The sequence below is a fragment of the Cotesia typhae genome, unplaced genomic scaffold, assembly GCF_013202065.1.
Source record: "Cotesia typhae breed Kobodo isofemale line unplaced genomic scaffold, CoteBio_Ctyphae contig_17, whole genome shotgun sequence".
NCBI lineage: Eukaryota > Metazoa > Arthropoda > Insecta > Hymenoptera > Braconidae > Cotesia > Cotesia typhae.
The window spans coordinates 507,100-530,806 of record NW_027423724.1 but is presented as its reverse complement, the minus strand read 5'-3'; the positions used below and the strand labels follow the sequence as shown (position 1 = coordinate 530,806).

Below are 23,707 nucleotides of genomic sequence, written 5' to 3'. Positions count from 1 at the left end.
TGGATTACGCTGCACCGTGTTTGGATGGTATACTAGACATTAAATATATCAAGCATTTTACTCTCCTGTCTCAAGCTGTGCACATTTTCAATAAAGATTCTATATCAAGAACTGATCTTGAGCATGCTGAAAATCTTATAGAACAATATGTCACACAGTTTGAATAATTATTTGGGTTAGATCAAATGAGTTTTAATATTCATTTATTAACTCACTTGGCGAGAACAATTAAAAATTTAGGTCCAATGTGGGTACATAACGCATCGATTTATGAATCTTGGAACAAGAAAGTTATGGACAAAGTAACGAACCCTCATGGGAGAGCTGACCAAATAGTGACCAGATTTTTAATGACCAAATTCATAGAATCCACAGTTTATAGCGATGTTATTTCTCCTGAAACCAAACAATTTATACGTGACACTATGAAGATGCCTAACTTAAATGACGGAACTGTAATTAATAAAGATTTTCAAAGTATGAGCAGCGTTGAAACCACAATACTTAACGAAACCGAACTCAATACACTTCAAGAGATGGGTTACAATCCAATTAACTGTGCTTCATCATACGCTAAAATTCGAGTGAACGGAGTTGATTACAGCAGAAAGAACGATAATGATAATAAATTCTGTAATTCCATAATATTTTATAACAATACATTTGGAGAAATATTATCTATTATTGAATTTAACAATGAAGATAATCATAAAATGCAAGGGTTCTTTGTGAAAGTTTTTAATATAAAAAAATGTGCATATGGTACAAGGTATATAAAAGAAGTTGAGATAAGCAATCGACTAATTTTTATAAGTGAATTAAAATTTGTAAAGCCTGCAACTCTAATATGTACGGAAATAGGAAAATTTGTTTTTGAACTTCCAAATTGTTGGGAAACTGACTGAGATAATTAAAGACTTTTTAACTTAAAAAACAAATTTTACAAATATTTGTAATTTTTATCTATATAATTTTTTTGAAATTGTTAATATTGCAAATCGAAATATGTATTTTTAAATTTTTTATTTAAGTTAGATTTTTAGTAACTTTATATTACGTAACATCATTATCGAATTAAAAAAGCTAATTGATTGTCAAAAATTATTCTATTAATAAATTCAATTTTGAGTAATGTATTATTATCAAAAGTATGTAGAAATCGCTGTCTCAGAGTTACTGGTTCATATTAAAAAATGTTGATGATAAATGAAACATGCAATTAAACGAATCCTTTGAATGTTTTCTTGAATTAGTTATAGATTTCATGAATTCTCTCTCAAGTAAATATTATTGATAGTATTAACATAAATTATAAATTTTGAATTTGATTCAGAGCTTTGAGTGTGGCTTAGAGCTAAAAACAACAATTGCCCAAGTTAAAATCTGAAGCATTTATTTATGTTTATAATGTTTGAGATGTTGCATGAACGTTGCAGATTTCAACTCTGGTAATCATAAGATACATTTTAAAAACTCATTTTTACTTTCAGGATGAGAAGAAGATAAATTTTGAGAAAATTTGATAAAATTACAATAAATAAGTAAGATTGCTATAAACACCGATAATTTATAATTTTCAGCAGAAAATCAAGAAGAAGTATATTTTATAAATTAAACTATATATTTTACTTTTTTTTTTTTTATTTATACGGACCTGTTAAATGGTAAATATATAAAAATAATCCATCATAAGAACATAATTTCGAAGTTGAGAAAATCAGCATAACTTTTTGTAAAACTTTCTGGTATATATTGGCTAATTATAACAACGAGTCTAAATTTAAACTAGCCAACTCTGAAAAAAAATTGCTGATCAAAATTTTTAAATATTCTACTGGCAATTGCTTAGTAAAATTGAAATAGATTTGAAAAATTATCTTAAGAATAATTTATATTCAACCATTGCTTTTAGATAACTTAAAAATGGTAACATAAATTTATGATATGATTTTTATATAAAAAGTTGGTTATGTTTAAAACTTGAATATAAGATATGAATAATGACTAATTTTAACAAATTGTTGTCAAATAATGAAAGAAGTATTATTTTAATCACTCACTTGAACTAACATCAAGTTATTACTAATATATGAGAAAATTTATAAAATCATGAATTTACGTTTTCTGGGTGAAGCTCGGCTGCCCAATTTCAAAACACAGTTACTAACATTTGAAAATTTTTTTCAATTTTTCCTATTAAAAAAAAGTTTGCCCACCAAATTGATAAAAAATTTGATTTGTGAATAGAAAATACTCTAATATATATATTTTTAAGAAAAAATACTTGAAATTGAGGTCTAAATGTTTAAAAATATGCAACAATACTAGAAAAAATCAGGTATAAAAATTTTGCAGTTACTGTGTTTTAAAATTGGACAGCCGCAGCTGTAGTAATATTTAAAAAAGAATTAATGCATGTTTTTAATTTGGGACTACAGAGTTGTAATTTTGAACGATAGAAAATTTTTTTAAAATATGATACTTGGTGTGTGATTAAAATTTAATAACATTTTTTGTCAATTAACCATTTTTTTGGTAAATGAATATGTAAGTATCAAATATAACTTTAGAATGTCTAAAATTTTACAAAAATTTTCATTTTAAAAACATTTAAATGTAAATCATTAATTTCAAGTGCAGTTTTTAATAATAAATTTTTTAATTCTACATCAATAAACATGTATGGAAGTAAACGGAAGTATAAAGAGATCAGAATACTATTGCTATTTTAACTTAAACGTGTAATGATCAATATACACTAGTCACAAAAATTAAGGGATATAAAAAAAATTCCAAATTTTTTGGTGATTTTCAGCGAGCTGTAACTCCGAGGAAAATGATCGCACAGAAAAAAAAAAAAAAGCAAATTGTAGCTCCAAGTGTCTAGTTTTTAGATATGATCATGAAAATTTTTTGTCATCGTCAGGTCTGGAGAAATCCTAAGAAAACTACTGAAAAAAAATTTTTCGAAATTTTTTTCGTCTTAAAAAGGTCTACGGGCTTCAAAAAATTTTTTCGATTGTTTCGTTTAAAAGCTCTTTTAGTAAATTTAATACCCTTTAATTTGACGTAATCAAAAAGCCTGTACGATAATTTGCCGCGGAGTTATCGTCAATCAAAGCAAAAAGTTTTTTTGAATTTGGAAATCAATAACTCTGGAAATAATGACCGTATAGGAAATCGAAGGAGGGTTTTGAAAACTACACAATATTCTCTATAAGAAAACGTAAACCGCTTTTGAAGAAAAAATTTTTTTGAATTGAAAACTCGGACTGAAAAAAGACAAAAATTCGCATAATTAAGGATATTTGGATAACTTGGTATAACTTTGGATAAAATGGATGAACGAAGGATATCGTTGGTAATTTTTAACTTCAAAGTATCCCCTAAAATCCCTAAGAAATTCAAAGCGCTGCGATTTTTTGTTCATAGTGCCCAGAAGCTTCAAATTCTGTGTTTTCGCAAAAATCACCATTATGAGCAATTTTGTGATTTTTATTCATTTTTCCATTGAAAAAAATTTTTTTTTTCAAAATTCTTTATTTTTTCGATGAAAGAGATTGATTTTTCAAGAAATTTGAAAAAAAAAAAATTTCAATTTTTTTCGAAATTTTCTCAATTTTTTTCGACTGTTGTTTTACCGCCGGCATTAGCGTTACCCAAAGCGTACCACGTGGAGGTTGCTCGGTCGGATTTACGCTTCTCACACACACGTGTGTGTGTGTGTGTGTGTCTTTGTCTGCGTGTTTGTCTGTTTGCAGCTGCCGAATGACCTCTGTACGCACGGCAGTAACTGCTCAGTACCGTGTATTGCCACCTCTGTTCCGAATCACAGCTCGTAAACGCTCTTGCATGTCCCAAACATGCTCAATTGGGTTCAAATCAGGACTCATCGCTGGATGATTAAGCGTTGTTACGTTGTTGGCGCGGAGAAAAGTTCGCGTACGAACTGCAGTGTGAGGACGAGCATTATCCTGCATCAAAATGAACCGTCTTGCCCCCATGCGTGTGCGCATAGGCAGGACGTGTGGCTCCAGAATTTCGTCGACGTACCTATCGGCAGTCAACGTCCCACGAACGATGACCAACGGGGTTCTGGTATTGAAGGACACGCCTGCCCACACCATGACTGATCCACCATTGAAAGCTGTAACTGGTCTCGTAAAACCATCCCGATCTCGTTCTCCACGACGGCGCCAAACGAGAGATCGTCTATCGCTGCCATGAAGACAAAATCGAGATTCGTCAGTCCATAATACACTGGTCCACTGTCTACGACCCCAATGGTGATGATCATGAGCATAGGCCAATCGGGCTCGGCGATGTCGTGGAGTGAGCATAGGCACGCGATTTGCGCGTCTAGCGCGTAGTCCTTGCTCTCGAAAGCGATTTCGAACCGTCGATGCCGATATGTGTTGTTGAGGAGGACGTTGTCGACGATTGCGAAATTGATGAGCGATCGTGTGGGCATGCGCAGTAGGGTTTCGACGAGCTTCTCGAATGATAGCTCGATCATCACGCTCGGTAGTGATTCGTAGTCTACCTTGACCCGGACGACGATCGTAACTTTGAGTCGCGTTAAATCGGGCATAGGCCCGACTGATAACGGACTGGCTCACTCCCATAGAAGCTGCTACTTCCACCTGACTGTAGCCCTCTTGAAGGAGGATAACAATGCGAGCCACATCTGTGGCAGCTAAATGTCGACGAGGCATATCAAAAGGTGCTTATCAAAGAAAAGCTTACATAAAATTCACGTAAGGAATTTAGGCTAAAAAGAAAACGTAAAATTCAAGTTTTGTGTGAGGAAAAGCCGAACTCCGCGGGGGTATATCAATTTGTTTTTATTGAATTTTTAAAATGAGATTTAAAACTAAGGCAGTTGTAGCGGACAGAAAAAATTGAGTTAATTTTTTTGACAATAGTGAAGCATTCTGAAGACGATAAAAAAAAAAATTAAAAAACAAAATTTTTGATAAAAAAATTTCGAAAAAATTTTCGAAAAAATTGAAAATTTTTTTTTTTTTTTCAAATTTCTTGAAAAATCAATCTCTTTGATCGAAAAATAAAGAATTTTGAAAAAAATTTTTTTCAATGGAAAAATGAATAAAAATCACAAAATTGCTCATAATGGTGATTTTTGCGAAAACACAGAATTTGAAGCTTCTGGGCACTATGAACAAAAAATCGCAGCGCTTTGAATTTCGTAGGGATTTTAGGGGACACTTTGAAGTTAAAAATTACCAACGATATCCTTCGTTCATCCATTTTATCCAAAGTTATACCAAGTTATCCAAATATCCTTAATTATGCGAATTTTTGTCTTTTTTCAGTCCGAGTTTTCAATTCAAAAAAATTTTTTCTTCAAAAGCGGTTTACGTTTTCTTATAGAGAATATTGTGTAGTTTTCAAAACCCTCCTTCGATTTCCTATACGGTCATTATTTCCAGAGTTATTGATTTCCAAAGTCAAAAAAAACTTTTTTGCTTTGATTGACGATAACTCCGCGGCAAATTATCGTACAGGCTTTTTGATTACGTCAAATTAAAGGGTATTAAATTTACTAAAAGAGCTTTTAACCGAAACAATCGAAAAAATTTTTTTGAAGCCCGTAGACCTTTTTTAAGACGAAAAAAAATTTCGAAAAATTTTTTTTCAGTAGTTTTCTTAGGATTTCTTCAGACCTGACGATGACAAAAAATTTTCATGATCATATCTAAAAACTAGACACTTGGAGCTACAATTTGCTTTTTTTTTTTTTTCTGTGCGATCATTTTCCTCGGAGTTACAGCTCGCTGAAAATCACCAAAAAATTTGGAATTTTTTTTATATCCCTTAATTTTTGTGACTAGTGTATATATCACCTATTATGACTTGAAGACAATGAAACAAGAAATTACAAAGTTAAAAAAATTTTTCATCGCGTTATCCAGGAGTAAAGTAGAAAAGTTCGATGAATGACCTGTGAATATCGATTTAAAGAACACTCATTTTAATGAGTGTTTCATTTTGGTACTTTCGGATAAAATATTACACAAACGAATGAAAAAAAGCACAGTTTTTCAAATCTTACGAGAATATTATTTAATATCTCTGTCTACCAGATAATTTCCAACTCTTCATAATTATCCCATGTACAAGGATAAACATGCTCGTAAAAAATGATAAATCAGTCAGATCGTTCAAAACATAATAGACAAATTATTTTATCTGGTGTACATACAGTGTGGTACAAGGCTTTAGATTCGGTGTAATTTTATCATAAATACAGTGTGAATACGGTGTAACACTTGTTTCCCAATGCCTGCGGTAGGATTCTGGTGTATATACAGTGTAACACGAGGTATTGGATTCGGTATAATTTCATCGTAAATACATTGTAAATATAGTGTAACACTCGTTCTTTCAATCTTTTCGGTAGGATTCTGGTGTACACACAATGTAGCACGGGGTTGTCAATTTGGTGTAATTTGATTGTAAATACAGTATAACACTCGTTTTTTTAATGCCTGCGGTAGGATTCTGGTGTACATACAGTGTAACACGGGGTATTGGATTCGGTGTAATTTCATCGTAAATACATTGTAAATATAGTGTAACACTCATTCTTTCAATGTTTTCGGTAGGATTCTGGTGTACACACAGTGTAGCACGGAGTTTTCAATTCGGTGTAACTTCATTGTAAATACAGTATAACACGCATTCTATCCAATATTCACGGTAGAATTTCGGTGTCCATACAGTGTAACACTTATTTTTTTAAACTTACGGTTGGATTTTGGTGTAACTATGATGTAAAATTTTCACATTTACACGGTGTAATTTCAGTGTGTACCAGTTTATTCGGATCCGCTAGGGACTATACCACTATTACCACTATTATTAGGTGATTACTCACCAAAACTAAATAATTATTAACAACTACCAAATCTACTAATTAATTAATAAGTTTATATCATCATTATTACTACTATTCTGTATTAAAACATCATTGCGTTATTATAAATAATTAACCATCGACAACCTAGACTATTGGTAAAATAATCATGCTACAAATTTATTGTATTTCGTCGTCGAATATAATAAATATATTTCAAGTGTTGAGTTTAGTCCATCGGCTGGATAGGGTATGCCGTATGCAAAATAGTGTCCGCAAAATTTTTCAGCGAAATTATCTAGATTGTTAGATGGGAAATCCGAACTTGCAAGAATTTTTTTCAAATTCGAGTGCAAACAAAATTTATAAACAATTGAATTGTTTAAACGGTAATAACTCTCGAACGGTTAATTTCACAGGATAATATATTCAGGAAAAAATTTTCGTGACTTTAAAATACATAAAAAAGATATCTATGATTTTTTTGATAAAATGATTATTTATTAAGATAATGTAAAAATTGTGCGAAAAAGTAGATAGCTGTATTAGACCTCTCTCTCCAACTAATGTACTTCATGTCGCTGTCCTTCACACTCATGCGGCGTTGAGCGGCAATATGTGACGTCACTCAAAATAAAATATGTCGGGCTCGATGTTCATGTCTACGCGTGCGCAGACAAACGCGCCTTTTCAAAAATTATTCATCCAGCTTAAATAATTTAATATTTCACTTCTATTTTTTTTTTTGGTAGTATTCGGATTTATAAATAAACTATGCAAAATAATTTCAACATTTTTTTTTAATTAAATTATTATCAGATATATATATATATATATATATATATATATGTCGGAGGAAGAGTGGTTGGGGCATCGTTAGGGTCCTTTGGATCATTATCAGCCATCTTTATTTATTTTTACATTAATCAAATATAATAAAGACTTTGATTTAAAATATAACGTACACTAACTCGTACAAATAATAAATTTAATTACAAATATTCTACTGCGATTGATATAACAGTTAAAGACGTTTTGGGAATAAGACCGAGAACGAATCCGGGGTCAGCAGGATGTATGCGATCCTTACTTGATCAATGCTCAACGAGAACTACTCTCCCAAGTACCCTAAGTACTTATTCACTCAAAAATTATTTCGACAGCCCTCATTGTCTGTCGATATTTCTAACTATATACTTTTTACTTCTATCCTGTGACCTCGGCTACGTTTGGTGACCATTGTCACTTTGGACTTAAGCCCATCGTTATAACCATAAAAAATATAACTAGCTTAAATCATAAATAATATCTAAATATTCTATGCTTTACGATTTTGCTTAAAATTAACAGACAAACTAAAATATTGGGAATTTCCAATCTCTGGGAAAACCCAGCTCGATATTATCTCCGACACGGCCAACCTGACGATCACACGTCCTCGGGTGCATCAGTAAACATGTTATTACAAACCGTGTCAATTTTTTTTTTTTTTTTTTTTTTTTTTTAAACAAATAATTTTTCTTTATTCAGAGGCTCATTTAAGCTACAAAAACTCTCGACTATCAAATCTAACAGACTTAGCTTCTTGAAGGTGCCTTTTCAAAATTTCTACGATTGTCTATCCCAGCGATCATGCAGGCTATGTTCATCACCACCCCAGGTATAGACCCTTAGCACACAATGGTCTGCAACTGTATATTACATACAGCAAAACTGTGTACCACCATAGTTGCTCAACTATGTACACCAGTATTCAAAATCTTTTCTACATTGTCAACCAATGACACATGTAGTACAACACAATTTTCTTCTCAGGCCCCCGCTACCTCACCAACTACCCATGGCCCCCTGACAATCTTGGCAACCAAGATTGATTCAAATCACCCTGGATTTGCAGTTACGACTACAGCTTGGTCCAAGTAGTTTGCCCCCAGAAGTAAAATTTTCTTATCGCCACCACATCATCTACTGCCCATCACACTCTGGCCAAACCACCATTGATTTGCCATTATGACCTACAGCCTGATGCGAGTGATGCGACTTTCATCAACTACCATTAGTGCTCGGTCTTTCCCCCGTGGTGGTTTCTGACTCTATCTCAGAGTTATTCTGAGAAACTTCCTGTTCATCACCCTCATGATCATCTGGTATATCCAATTCAATAGGGATATGACTTTCCGGCATTTTCCTCAAATTCTCATGACTATATTTATAAGTCCTATTATTGTGTCTAACGACTTCAAAGTATACCGATCGCCATCGAGAATTTCCGCCACTACAAATAGACCTCTAAACTTAGGATCAAGCTTCGTTTGATTTCTCTCTTCGTTCTTAATTAACACGAAATCTCCTATCTTAAATGGTATAATTTTTGCTTTATTTTTATCAAATCTATACTTATCATACTTAGCATTTATTTCTATGTTCTCAATAGCTTTTTGCCTTACGTCAGAGATATCTATTTCTTTATCTACCTGGCCAACTACCATTCCAAAAGGTCTGGCTACTTTACCAATTAACAATTCTAATGGACTCGCATTAGTGACTCGATTGGTAGTGCAATTCATTGCTAACTGAATTTCATTTACAACTGCTTGCCAAGAGTTTCTACTCGTTTCGGCTGCAGTAAACATACTTTTTAGGGTACTCATTACGCGTTCTACCTGACCATTAGCTCGACTAGAACCCGCAGCTATAAGATGTAATTTTGAGTTTTGTGAGGTACAATACTCTTGAAATTCTTTACTTGTGAAACATCTACCTTGATCCGCAATTATGCGGGTCGGTGGGCCAAACAATGATATAGCGTTTTTAAGAGCCTTAATAGTATTGACACTATCTATTTTTCGAGTATGATATAATAAAACAAATTTAGTGAAAGCATCTATCAATACGACAACGTATTCTTTTGAATCATTTTTACCCGTTAATTTACCTGTAATATCCATGTGTACTGTATGCCAAGGGATGCTGGTCATAGGAATAGGATGAAGCTCTGCTTGTACTTTGCCTGAGCTTGACTTGGAAACTCTGCAAGTATAACAGTTATCAATGAATTTACGAACATATTTCGTAATTCCTTCAAACCAGTAATACTCGCAAACCTTGTCAAGTGTTTTCTCCCATCCTAAGTGCATAATTGACTCATGTACATGATTTATTACCGACCACCTAAAAGCACGTGGAACAATAGGTAAACATAATGTTTTACCTCGCCTTTGGATTTTTCGGTGGAGTAACCCTGACCGTACTTCATAAGTTTTAGCAAGATCGGACGCAATCTCATCATTTTCTAAATCAATTACTATCTTACTAATTTCTGGGTCACGCCGTTGCTCAACAAGAAGCCAATCATCGGAAATTTCCGTCAAATTTATCCGTTTCTGTAAAATTTTATTTGAATTACTACGCAATTGTTCTGTAACAGGATTACGCGAAAAGAAATCAGCGTGAGCCATTCTTTTACCTTCTCTATACACAATATCAAATTTAAAAGTCTGTAAGAAAGCCCACCAACGGTGAACCCTTGGTGTTAGGTCAGCCTTTTTCTGAGAGGCTTTTAACGAATTACAATCAGTTATTACTACGAACGGTCGACCATGCAAATAATGACGGAAAAATTTTACTGCGTTAAATACAGCTAGAGTCTCTAATTCGTATGAATGATATCGTGACTCAGCTGAACTTGTAGCTTTGCTATAATACTCGACAACTCTATTTGAACCATTAAATTTTTGCATTAATATAGCCCCATAGCCTTCAGAGCTAGCGTCTGTGTGCAACTCTATAGGAAAATTCGGATTGAAAATCATTAGTACAGGCTCATTAGTCAATACAGAGATTATTTTCTGACGGATATTTTCATGTACCTCAGTCCATTCAATATTTTTTTTGTTACCTGAGGTCAAACGGTATAAGGGTTTCATTACCTGTGAGAACTTTGGAATAAATTTACGAAAATAAGAAGAGAGACCGATGAATTGTCTCAACTGAGTTACGGTTCTCGGTGCAGGTAAGACAGTTAAGGCTTCGATTTTACGTGAGCTGGGACGGACTTTCCCAGCAGAAATTTCATAGCCCAGGTATTGTACTTGGGTTTTGAGAAACGAGCATTTCGATAAATTAAAAGAGAATCCGGATTTAATGAGAATACTGACTACTTTTTGAAGTCTGTCTAAAGCTTCTTCAATAGTTGAAGCTATAATCATAATATCATCCATATACACAATAACGAATGTATATGCAAGTTCTCCTAAAGCTTTTATAACAGCACGTTGAAAGACAGAGGGTGCGTTCTTTAGCCCGAATGGCATGGTCAAATATTTATATTGCCCATCAGGCGTCACAAACGCTGTCCGTTCAATTTATTCTGTCTCAACAGGGATTTGATGAAATCCACTGGCCATATCTAAGCATGTGAAAAACTTTGCACCAGCGAGTCGCGCTATTTGGTCGGCTATGAGGGGTAAGGGAAATTTATCATCTATCGTATTAGAATTCAGTTCCCGATAATCAACGCACAAACGATCAGAACCATCTTTCTTTTTAACTAATAATATAGGACTTGCAAACGGAGAGCAACTCGGACGAATAACATTAGCCTTCAATAGTTCATCTACTCTATCCCGTACTACCTGCCTTTCCTCGGCACTAAGACGATACGGTCGCCTTTGTACAGTTACATTAGGGTCAACTAAACGTATTATAAGCTCCCTGTATTAACACGAGTACTTGGAAACCCCTGAATAAATGAATCGGTATATTCTTTTAAAATAGAAATGAGTTTCTCTTTATCATCTCCAATTACATCTGTATCAATATCATTAAAATGTATTTTACTAATAGATTCGAGTTTATTACATGCATTAATCAGTTTACTTTTAGATAAGCTAAAATTATTTGAAGTTATATTTACATCAAATCCTTGCCCAAGAATTTCACGACCAATTAATATGTCACATTTTAAATAATCATCCGCAATAACATGAAAAAGTATCTCTAACGTATGGCTATTAATAGTTATTTCAGACAAAATTTGTATCGTACAGTTCACGCTAACATTTCCAATACCCTTAAGAATTATTAATTTATTTTCCCTCTTTCCCGCGATCCTAGTCGCAATACTTTCTTTAACCAATGAGCATTCCGCTCCTGAATCGAACCAAAATGAAAACGACTCACCACGATGTATTAAGGAACCTGACGGAGCTGCCACTGTGCAGAAATCGACTCGTCGCTCTCTAAATTCCTTGCTTCCTTGATCCTTCATGCTGCTGGCCGTAGATTGACATTTGGAAGCGATATGTCCAGTTCTCCCACACTTGTAGCAGGTAACAGGCTTGTTGTGCATTGGAATATGTCTAACAGCTACCTGATTGTTTGGTGATGACTCCGGTTTCCTCTGATTTGCCGTTGAGAGACAATTTGTACTCTTGTGCCCCATTTTCCCACATGAATGACACTTAATAGGCACAGCCGACTTAAATTTCTTGAAATCAGAAGACGATCGCTCATCTTGCGACGATGTAGGTCTCTTGCGCGTGTAAGAAAAAGCCTTTAACTCTTTCTGTAGTTGAATACGAGTCTTCACGTCTGTGGTGAACGCCAAACGTTGAAGACGACTATCAAACTGAGAGTTATGCGCAAGAACAACTGATACTGCAATTTCTTCGGCAGTTAAATTTTTCCATTTTGACATGAGTGACGCCAGGAGACGACTCGAGTAAGATGCTAAGCACTCACCGTCTTTTGGACGACTATTTTGCAGATTAATTAAAGTTGCTGCTGATGTCTCCACTCCGGCAAACCTTGTAATGAAAAGATCTTTGAAATCAGTCCAGGTTATCCCAGGGTAACACACTTGAGATAACCAAGTAGACGCAGATCCTTGAAGAGCTTCACTTAGTGCAATAACTAACGAACTACCTTCTAGAGGACGTTCCACTAAACACATATCCACTGTCGCGCACCAAGCACACGAATCCGCGTTTGAATTTTCCGGGTTAAATTTCGGTAGTGAAATACTACGACTCGGTGACACTGGTTTTGTCATAGACTTTATTAACTCTACAAGACTTTGGTTTTGCATTTCCAAAAGCAGTTTAAATTGCTCAGAAGAAAATGCAGCAGATGATCCTGATCCCACTTCTGATGTCGGAGGAAGAGTGGTTGGGGCATCGTTAGGGTCCTTTGGATCATTATCAGCCATCTTTATTTATTTTTACAATAATCAAATATAATAAAGACTTTGATTTAAAATATAACGTACACTAACTCGTACAAATAATAAATTTAATTACAAATATTCTACTGCGATTGATATAACAGTTAAAGACGTTTTGGGAATAAGACCGAGAACGAATCCGGGGACAGCAGGATGTATGCGATCCTTACTTGATCAATGCTCAACGAGAACTACTCTCCCAAGTACCCTAAGTACTTATTCACTCAAAAATTATTTCGACAGCCCTCATTGTCTGTCGATATTTCTAACTATATACTTTTTACTTCTATCCTGTGACCTCGGCTACGTTTGGTGACCATTGTCACTTTGGACTTAAGCCCATCGTTATAACCATAAAAAATATAACTAGCTTAAATCATAAATAATATCTAAATATTCTATGCTTTACGATTTTGCTTAAAATTAACAGACAAACTAAAATATTGGGAATTTCCAATCTCTGGGAAAACCCAGCTCGATATTATCTCCGATATATATATATATATATATATATATATATATATATATATATATATATATATATATATATATATATAAATTAGGATGTATTAATAGAATTTTTTTTTATTATACTTTAAAAATATATATTTTAAATTGTAAAAAAATTTCCACCAAGGAAATAATTTCGATCTTAATAACGAAGCTGGCTAAAAGGTGGTCCACTTTGTCCATACAATTAAGATAGGAATTTTTATTTTTTTAGCTTCATAACAAATGAAGATAAAATTTTTCGACAACAAACGGTTCAAAAGTTACAAACTATCAAAGTTTATTATTTTAAAAACTTTATTAACTGAGTTATTACTTTTTTAAATTTCTGTTTTTAATGTATTTTTGGAAAAGAAATTAATGTGGTTTATTTTTGACATTAATTTATATTTTCAAGTTAAACGAATCACAATGGAGTTTAAAATCTTCATAATATACATGAAATCGACAATTTTAGTATATCAAAAAACGAAGGTTGACAAAAAATTAAAATTCCATTCGGTTAATTTCCCACAGAGTTTCAAGCACTTTAAAAAAAATAAAATGTTTAAAATCATTATTTTTAACAGTCAAATTTGTAAATTGTTAGTTGTTTGAAAATTATCTATAAGTTAGATTTTGTAGGAAATTTAATTTTCTTTAAAATCTGCTGTCCAAAAATTTTTATTATTATTTTTAGCGAAGTAATAGCAACAATTTGTTTGTTGTTACTTTAGATAGTATTTAAGATTATTTTTTATTTTAATTCATTTAAAGAATTTTTTTTACATTGAGTATCCCAAGCGGCACTAAAAAAATTGCAGACTTCTTGTTAAACTTAGAGCGACAATTTGTTGTCAAGTATCCAATTGTTGACTTAAATTTAGTATAAAGTCAACAATTTTTTTAGTGCCGCTTGGGATACTCAATGTAAAAAAAATTCTTTAAATGAATTAAAATAAAAAATAATCTTAAATACTATCTAAAGTAACAACATACAAATTGTTGCTATTACTTCGCTAAAAATAATAATAAAAATTTTTGGACAGCAGATTTTAGAGAAAATTAAATTTCCTATAAAATCTAACTTATAGATAATTTTCAAACAACTAACAATTTACAAATTTGACTGTTAAAAATAATGATTTTAAACATTTTATTTTTTTTAAAGTGCTTGAAACTCTGTGGGAAATTAACCGAATGGAATTATAATTTTTTGTCAACCTTCGTTTTTTGATGTACTAAAATTGTCGATTTCATGTATATTATGAAGATTTTAAACTCCATTGTGATTCGTTTAACTTGAAAATATAAATTAATGTCAAAAATAAACCACATTAATTTCTTTTCCAAAAAATACATTAAAAAACAGAAATTTAAAAAAAGTAATAACTCAGTTAATAAAGTTTTTAAAATAATAAACTTTGATAGTTTGTAACTTTTGAACCGTTTGTTGTCGAAAAATTTTATCTTCATTTGTTATGAAGCTAAAAAAATAAAAATTCCTATCTTAATTGTATGGACAAAGTGGACCACCTTTTAGCCAGCTTCGTTATTAAGATCGAAATTATTTCCTTGGTGGAAATTTTTTTACAATTTAAAATATATATTTTTAAAGTATAATAAAAAAAAATTCTATTAATACATCCTAATTTATATATATATATATATATATATATATATATATATATATATATATATATATATATCTGATAATAATTTAATTAAAAAAAAATGTTGAAATTATTTTGCATAGTTTATTTATAAATCCGAATACTACCAAAAAAAAAAATAGAAGTGAAATATTAAATTATTTAAGCTGGATGAATAATTTTTGAAAAGGCGCGTTTGTCTGCGCACGCGTAGACATGAACATCGAGCCCGACATATTTTATTTTGAGTGACGTCACATATTGCCGCTCAACGCCACATGAGTGTGAAGGACAGCGACATGAAGTACATTAGTTGGAGAGAGAGGTCTAATACAGCTATCTACTTTTTCGCACAATTTTTACATTATCTTAATAAATAATCATTTTATCAAAAAAATCATAGATATCTTTTTTATGTATTTTAAAGTCACGAAAATTTTTTCCTGAATATATTATCCTGTGAAATTAATCGTTCGAGAGTTATTACCGTTTAAACAATTCAATTGTTTATAAATTTTGTTTGCACTAGAATTTGAAAAAAATTCTTGCAAGTTCGGATTTCCCATCTAAAAATCTAGATAATTTCGCTGAAAAATTTTGCGGACACTATTTTGCATACGGCATACCTTATCCAGCCGATGGACTAGTTAGTGAAATAAAATTAAGTTTGTTGTAATTTTGTCATCAATCAAGTTAATTTATCCACTACAATATTCACCTTGCGTAATTCAATATAATCAACAACAACACCAAACACGGAAGAAGGGCCATCTGCACAGTAACTTTTGTAAGTAAGTTGTAACGGAGTACACGGGACCTTCCTTAGCCGGAGAAGGTCTTCGATCCGAGTATAATTATCGACCAATTCTCCAGAGCGCTGTGCTCAGAAGTACTCGCGCCAATAGTCTTAAGCTAGTAAGTAAGTCCCCGAGAGGGTAGCGCCGGCGCTGAGAGAGAGAGAGTGGGAAAGAGAGAGAGAGAGCCAAGAAGAAACAAACCAACAAATTTTGGTAAGTTTTATTTCTGTTCGAACGATCGAAGAATCGACATCGCAAACATCTTACTCAGGTAATTATTTTTATTCTATTGTTTTCTGTGGAACGAGGCGATAAAATTGAGTTAAATTTAATGCGTGCTAGGCCCAATGTCAGCTCGCTTAAGTTTAATTAATCTAAGAAATATTCTAAAAACAATTTCGTGTTCCAGAATAAAATATTCCCTGAGAATTAAGTTACGAGGTGGCGATTCAGGACTGTGCTGACAATAAGACCTCACCGAGGAAAAATATCAAGGAAAAACGAGAAATCTGGAAGTAAGAGCGTCGAGGGATTTTGAGAAAAGAAAAACCCAAGAAGGCTCCAGGTACAATAAATATGTCTAAATAGATTCTCGGTGAAGTGGCATTAGCCAGGCCTTATGTCGGTTGGTGGTTATCGCCATTTCGTGTTCGATTACAATCATTAGTTTTTAAATAAAAATTTAATCAATTAATCTTGCCAAAATTTGAGCAATTGGTTTAGTCAAAATTTAAGTACTAGTAAATTTAACTGAACATCAAAAATAATTAACGAAATGTTTAAGAACAAAATTTGGTAACTAGTCAGAATAAAAATCCGAATAAAGTTAACAATAAATTTAAGAACAAGTCAGAAATGAAATAACTAAATATTTAATTAATAATACTAGGAATTATTTCGGGTTATTAATTAAACACGTAGGCAGAGTCGGAATTAATCTTACTAGGAATTATTTCAGTTTGTTAATTCATGATTTTGGTGTCACGTGAAAGTTTCTCTCTGAAAATTGAGTTTAAGTAAAATCAGTTAATTTTGTGTCAATTAAAATCATTAAAATAGTTCAGTAAAATATTTTAGTAAAATCATCAGAAGTTAAAATTAATTAAAATCACCATAAATAATTTGGAACAATTTTAGGTTGTGTGAAATAAAATAGAAGTAAAATTAGAATCATAAAATAATCGTTAAAATTAATTGTTAAAATCATTTAGATAAAAGTAGAAAATAAATCAGTTGTAAATTTCACTTGAAGAAAAATTCAACAAAAGTTGGGAGAGGGTCTGCCATCTTGTTTCGAGCTAAAACGCTGAGTAAAGGACGTACAAGGTCGAGACTAAAAAATCTCAAGGCGTTGTAAGGTGAAATATAATCCTCAAAATTAAAATAAAATAAATTTCAAGTTTCAAACAACACAAGAAAGTAAAGAAAGTAATTTAGCAAGAATAAAATAAACTCAGTTATTCAGAGACAAGTAAAATAATTTAGTTAAAATTGAGTGAAATAAAACCAATTGTCAATTTCTTAATTCAGAGATTAAAACTAAATAAATTAATTAATTAACTCTGACAAATAATTTGGACAAGATTAAAACAATTCAAGTAAATGAAATAAAATTACAAAAGTCGGAAAAATGAAACTAAATTAATTATAAGGAAATTAATTAAAGTAATTAAGTAAAATATTATAATAAAATATGGCGTAATAAAATCGACAAATGTAAAATAAATTTGTAAGAATACTAGGACGTAGCGAATATTTTGTCGGCAGATTATTAAGACCTCTGTCATCAAATTTTAATCTATTAATACGAGATACGAAGACCTCTTAGTATTAAATATTTACTGTTGTATTATTAAGACCACGGCAGTAAATTAGTTAAGAATTTTAAAAAGGAAATTAATCGCTATAGGAATTTGAATTGGGAATGAATGGAAAATTTAGTCAAGAGAAAATTTAATAATTGAAATTTAATTTGGATTTAGAAAATTTAATAATCAGATTTAATTTGGAAAATAAAAGTAAATAATAGTCTTAGAAATTAATAAAGTATGGAAATTTTAATTAGTGTGTTTGAATGATAATAATTATATTGTGGGTGCGTGTGGAAAATGATGAAATTATGAAACTATGAAACTATAGCAAATTATGGAAAATGGAAATTATGGAAAATTATGGAAAATTGAAAAATGGAGGAAAATAATTAGAAACCGCGGTATGGTTGCTCCATAAGAGGGTACCGTCGGGAATAAGCAACTATGATAGAAACCGCGGTATAGTCGCTCCATAAGAGGGTACCGTCGGGAATAAGCAACTATGATAGAAACCGCGGTATAGTCGCTCCATAAGAGGGTATCGTCGGGATTAGCCACTATGATACGAAACCGTCTTATAAACGGGAATAGGACCTAGGATTAAGTGTTAATTAATTGTAAGGGGAATATCATTGTAATGGGTGGGTTAAATAAATTGAAAAATGAATTTCTTTGATGATTTCTGTTTTCTTCCCAGCAATCTCTCACGACCCTGTAGAACTTACTCCATGCTCTGGTCCAGTTTCTGGATACTGTGTCTAAAAATCCAGTGGCGCCCTAAATAAATTAAGGGGTGACGAAAGAGGACGAGTGGATTTTTTTTTTTTTAAGAAAGACATTCCGTCACAAAGTAATATAAATTTAACTGGCACACGTGGTAACTTCTGTCCCATAATCTTCCTAATCGAGCTCTCTTAAATCAAAAGACAATCATAAATACGGGAGCGGAATATCCCAGGGCAGTGAACCAAAATTATAAACGAAATCCAGGCGACTAATTCTTATCCGCGAGGTTTAGTGGCCTGGAAACTAAGATTTTTCATAGTTTCAATATTACATAGTTTGGATCCTCTTAAATTACAGAAGCTTACAATATTATGATAGAGTGATTTTAGTTCGTTTGGCTTGTGCAGGTTTCATAGTTCATTTAAAGTGTTGTTTGATTTATCGAGTTTAATGTTAGTAAAGAGTTTTTGTCTGATTTTATTAAGAATAGGACATCTAAATAGGAAATGAGTCAGAGTATCTTTTCCTCCTGCCTCACATACAGGACAGTTAAAAAATGGGAAAAATTAGTTCCCTTGATCATTAGTTATGATTTTAAAACCAAAAATGTTTGCAGTACGTATTTGTGCAAATATTTTCTTAATTTTTAAGTCAACATTGCATTTGAGATATCTATTCGTGTTTGATGTGCAAGCAACATTAGATTCCAGGTATGCAATATTACTAGTCTGAGTTAAGATTTTTCCATTCAGAATGTTTTTATACTTATTTAAGAGTATTTCACCTGCTATTTTCCATGTTCTACTGTCTCTTATATCAATGAAATATACGTAATTATTGTCTACTAATTTTATAAAATTACATATATGGGCAAACCAGTTAAGCTCGGCAAATTTTTCATTGTTTTTACACTACTGGAAAAAATTAAGGGATCAAAAAAAAATTCCAAATTTTTCGGTAGTTTTCAACAGGCCGTAACGTTGAGAGAAATGGTTGTACAGGAAATAAAAATAAAGGAAGTTGTAGCTCCAAGTGTCTAGTTTTTGGATTAGAACTTCAAAATTTTGTAGCCTCCGCGGTTTCTGAGTAATCGTAGAAAAACCAGCAACAAAAAAATTCTCAAAATTTTTTTAGTTTTTTTTTTTGGTCTACGGGCGTGGAAAAAATTTTTTTAGCTTAACCCCCATAAGGATCGGATACTTTGTTCATTTAGCTTTAATTTCTTTTTTTAAACACCCTGATACGTCCACTCCTCGCTGAGATATCGGTCTTCAAATGGAAAAGGATCTTTTTGTCTTTGATTATCGATATCTCAGCAACCAATGATTGTACAGAAAGTTAAAGGTGGGTTTCAAGAACTTGAATGAATTCCCCTAAACGACTCTCCATTGTTTATTCGAAAAAAAATTTTTTCTTTCCGTCACATGAATTTGAAAATGCAACAAAAAAAGGGCTTTTAGTGGTTTTTTGGAAAATCAAGCGCTGGATCGAAAATATTGAGGAAACCACTAATGTTAAGTGTACCTTTTACAGTTCAATATGTCCACAAAAACCCTACAAAGAATCAAATTAATCCAGCCAGCCGTTTTTTTGTTTCACTTGATCGAATTTTTGAAAAAATTAAAGGATCACGTTTTTTGCTCTGAAAAGCTCATAATTTTTAAAAATGAGAAAAAAAATGGTTTTTTCGAGCTTTTCCCACATTTTCGTTCCAAAAAGTGCATAAATTTTCAAAAAAAAAAAATTAAAAAAAAAAAATTTTCAAAAAAAAAAAAATTTTTTTTGGAAAAAATTTTTTTTTAACAAGTTAAGGAAACTCAAAAAACCATCGCCTAATGATTTTTATCACCTTTCCACCGCTGCATTCCTTGATTCTACTGATCGCCTTTTAATTAAATTAATAAAAAAAGTTAATACCCCCAATCGAATTTCGATTTTTTTCATACGCTTTTCGGAGTTTTTTTTTCCTTTTCTTTTTGTGAATCCTTAGCAAATCGCTTCATTCAACAGTTTCTTTCAAAACTAATCCCTCTGCGCTAAAAAAAATTTTTTTTAATTTTTTGGTCAAAATTGAAAATTTCTGACTTTTGATTCTTAATCATGGTTAGACGACATTTATCGGAGGTGGAAGTCGCTCGGTTAGTGACTCTTATCGACGAAGGTTACACTCAACATGCAGTTGCTATCCGGATGGGTGTAAGTCAATCTGTCGTATCTCGAGCTTATACCAGATACCAAGAGACGAATCAATATCATCGTCGCCCCGGACAAGGTCGCCATCGAGTCACTAATGCCCGCGATGATCGAACAATTGTTAGAGAAGTTCGACGACAATCTTTCGTCAATGCGAATATTGTCGCTCGGAACTTCCCCAATCGCAGACAACAGCAACAACAACAGCAACAGCGACGACGGCATCAAGTGCGAAACATTTGCTCTCGAACAATCATCAACCGTCTTCGTGAAACTGGGTTACACGCACGACATCCTAATCGTGTACCCCTGTTGACAGCAAGACATCGTCGAGCTCGTTTAGCGTATGCTTACGATCATCGAAATTGGAACTTGAGGGAATGGACAAATGTTTTATTCACTGATGAGTCTCGTTTTAATCTGTATGGCAACGATCGACGTCCTCTCGTTTGGCGCCGTCGTGGAGAACGTTTTCGCCAGAACTTTGTCCGTCCAGTCGTTGCCTACGGCGGTGGATCAGTTATGGTGTGGGGCGGCGTTTCACGAAATTGGAGAACACCTTTGGTATTTGTACGCGAAAATTTGACAGCTAGACGTTACATCGACCAAATTTTAAGGCTCATTGTTCTGCACAGACGACAACATCTGAGGTCGTTCATATTGATGCAAGATAATGCACGTCCACACACAGCCAACATTACCCGGCGCTTCTTTGAGCGGCATGACATCACATTGTTGCGACACCCAGCAATGAGTCCAGATCTCAACCCCATAGAGCACGTTTGGGACATAATGGGCCGTCGGTTGCGTAGAGAGTATCCAAATTTGCAGAACTTAGCTGCTTTGGAGCGCGCGCTTCAGCACATTTGGAATACCATTCCGCAGCCTCAAATTACCGTCTGCATAAACATGGCTGAACGTTTGAGAGCCGTTATTGAAAACAGGGGTGGTAATACCCGGTATTGAACCAACAAAAACCTTCAGAGAATGAGTTTGGAGTCATTAAATACGGTGGAACTGACGAGCCACCGCTCTCAATTCTCCTGAAATACCTCACACACACACACACACACACACACACACACACACACACACACACACACACACACACACACACACACACACACACACACACACACACACACACACACACACACACACACACACACACACACACACACACACACACACACACACACACACACACACACACACACACACACAGACACAGACACAGACACACACACACACACACACACACACACACACACACACACACACACACACACACACACACACACACACACACACACACACACACACACACACATACACACACACAGACACAGACACAGACACACACACACAGAAGCGTAAATCCGACCGCGCGACCTCCACGTGGTACGCTTTGGATAACGCTAATGCCGGCGGTAATTGTTTTCTTAAACTTTTCAAGAGAAAAAATTTCAAAAAAATTTTTTTTTTTAATTTTTTTTTTTTTCAATTTAAGCACTTTCTGGAATAAAAATGTGGAAAAAGCTCGAAAAAACAATTTTTTTTCTCATTTTTAAAAATTATGAGCTTTTCAGAGCAAAAAACGTGATCCTTTAATTTTTTCAAAAATTCGATCAAGTGAAACAAAAAAACGGCTGGCTGGATTAATTTGATTCTTTGTAGGGTTTTTGTGGACATATTGAACTGTAAAATGCACACTTAACATTAGTGGTTTCCTCTTTATTTTCGATCCAGCGCTTGATTTTCCAAAAAACCACTAAAAGCCCTTTTTTTGTTGCATTTTCAAATTCATGTGACGGAAAGAAAAAATTATTTTTCGAAAAAACAATGGACAGTCGTTAAGGGGAATTCATTCAAGTTCTTGAAACCCACCTTTAACTTTCTGTACAATCATTGGTTGCTGAGATATCGATAATCAAAGACAAAAAGATCCTTTTCCATTTGATGACCGATATCTCAGCGAGGAGTTGACGTATCAGGGTGTTTAAAAAAAGAAATTAAAGCTAAATGAACAAAGTATCCGTTCCTTATGGGGGTTAAGCTAAAAACCTTTTTTCCACGCCCGTAGACCAAAAAAAAAAACTAAAAAAATTTTGAGAATTTTTTTGTTGCTGGTTTTTCTACGATTACTCAGAAACCGCGGAGGCTACAAAATTTTGAAGTTCTAATCCAAAAACTAGCCACTTGGAGCTACAATTTCCTTTTTTTTTATTTCCTGTACGACCATTTCTCTCAAAGTTGCGGCCTGTTGAAAACTACCGAAAAATTTGGAATTTTTTTTTGATCCCTTAATTTTTTCCAGTAGTGTATATAATATAACTTATATATAATTAGACCTGAAAATTGGCCAGGCCTAATTACATATAATCATCTATAAGTTACATATAATTTTATATACTCATTCACAGATTCGATAGAATCTGGCGCCAAGTTCCGTTCAAAAATTCCGTTGTAAACGGAGCGCCAGACTACCGACTGTATTTACTGTAAGCATCACGTTTTTTAGAGGTTGTAAATTTATTTTTAATTCTACGCTCCTTTTTTTCCTTAAATTTGTATAATAACGGTAGTTCATACCTTATTTCTCTGATATTAATTGATTATATCCAATTATAACAATTAATCTGCTTAATATTATTAAATTTAATCAGCACAAACTATAGCAACGCAAAAATTTCGATCCTGACTTTTTTTCGATGGGCAAAGTGATCTGCCACAGACTAAATAATTCGAGAATGCATAGTAATCCTCCGATAGATGGGAAACTACAGTTAAAAAAAGATATTTCTCAGCTTGGATCTACACTCGCCAGGGTGCACTGGAATTCTTTCTACATGAACTATAGATTCAACGGGATAGCTCACTAAAGTTAGCACCCCGGAGTTTTTTTTATTAATTTTTGATTTTTTTTTATCACGTCGTTA

At 33.1% G+C, this 23,707-nt stretch overlaps 1 protein-coding gene and 1 long non-coding RNA gene across 2 annotated transcripts in view; both read right to left on the bottom strand.

Annotated features, from left to right (window-relative positions):
* The window catches only part of LOC141537856 (uncharacterized), a 30,176-nt gene extending 7,708 nt beyond the window's left edge, over positions 1–22,468 (bottom strand). The window contains exon 1 of the long non-coding RNA XR_012480979.1: positions 21,821–22,468. This is a non-coding gene — a long non-coding RNA (uncharacterized LOC141537856). The remainder of the gene's footprint in view (positions 1–21,820) is intronic.
* Positions 1–23,707, bottom strand: part of Ninac (STKc_myosinIII_N_like and MYSc_Myo21 domain-containing protein ninaC) — a 1,002,000-nt gene that overhangs the window by 851,189 nt on the left and 127,104 nt on the right. The window lies entirely within an intron of this gene.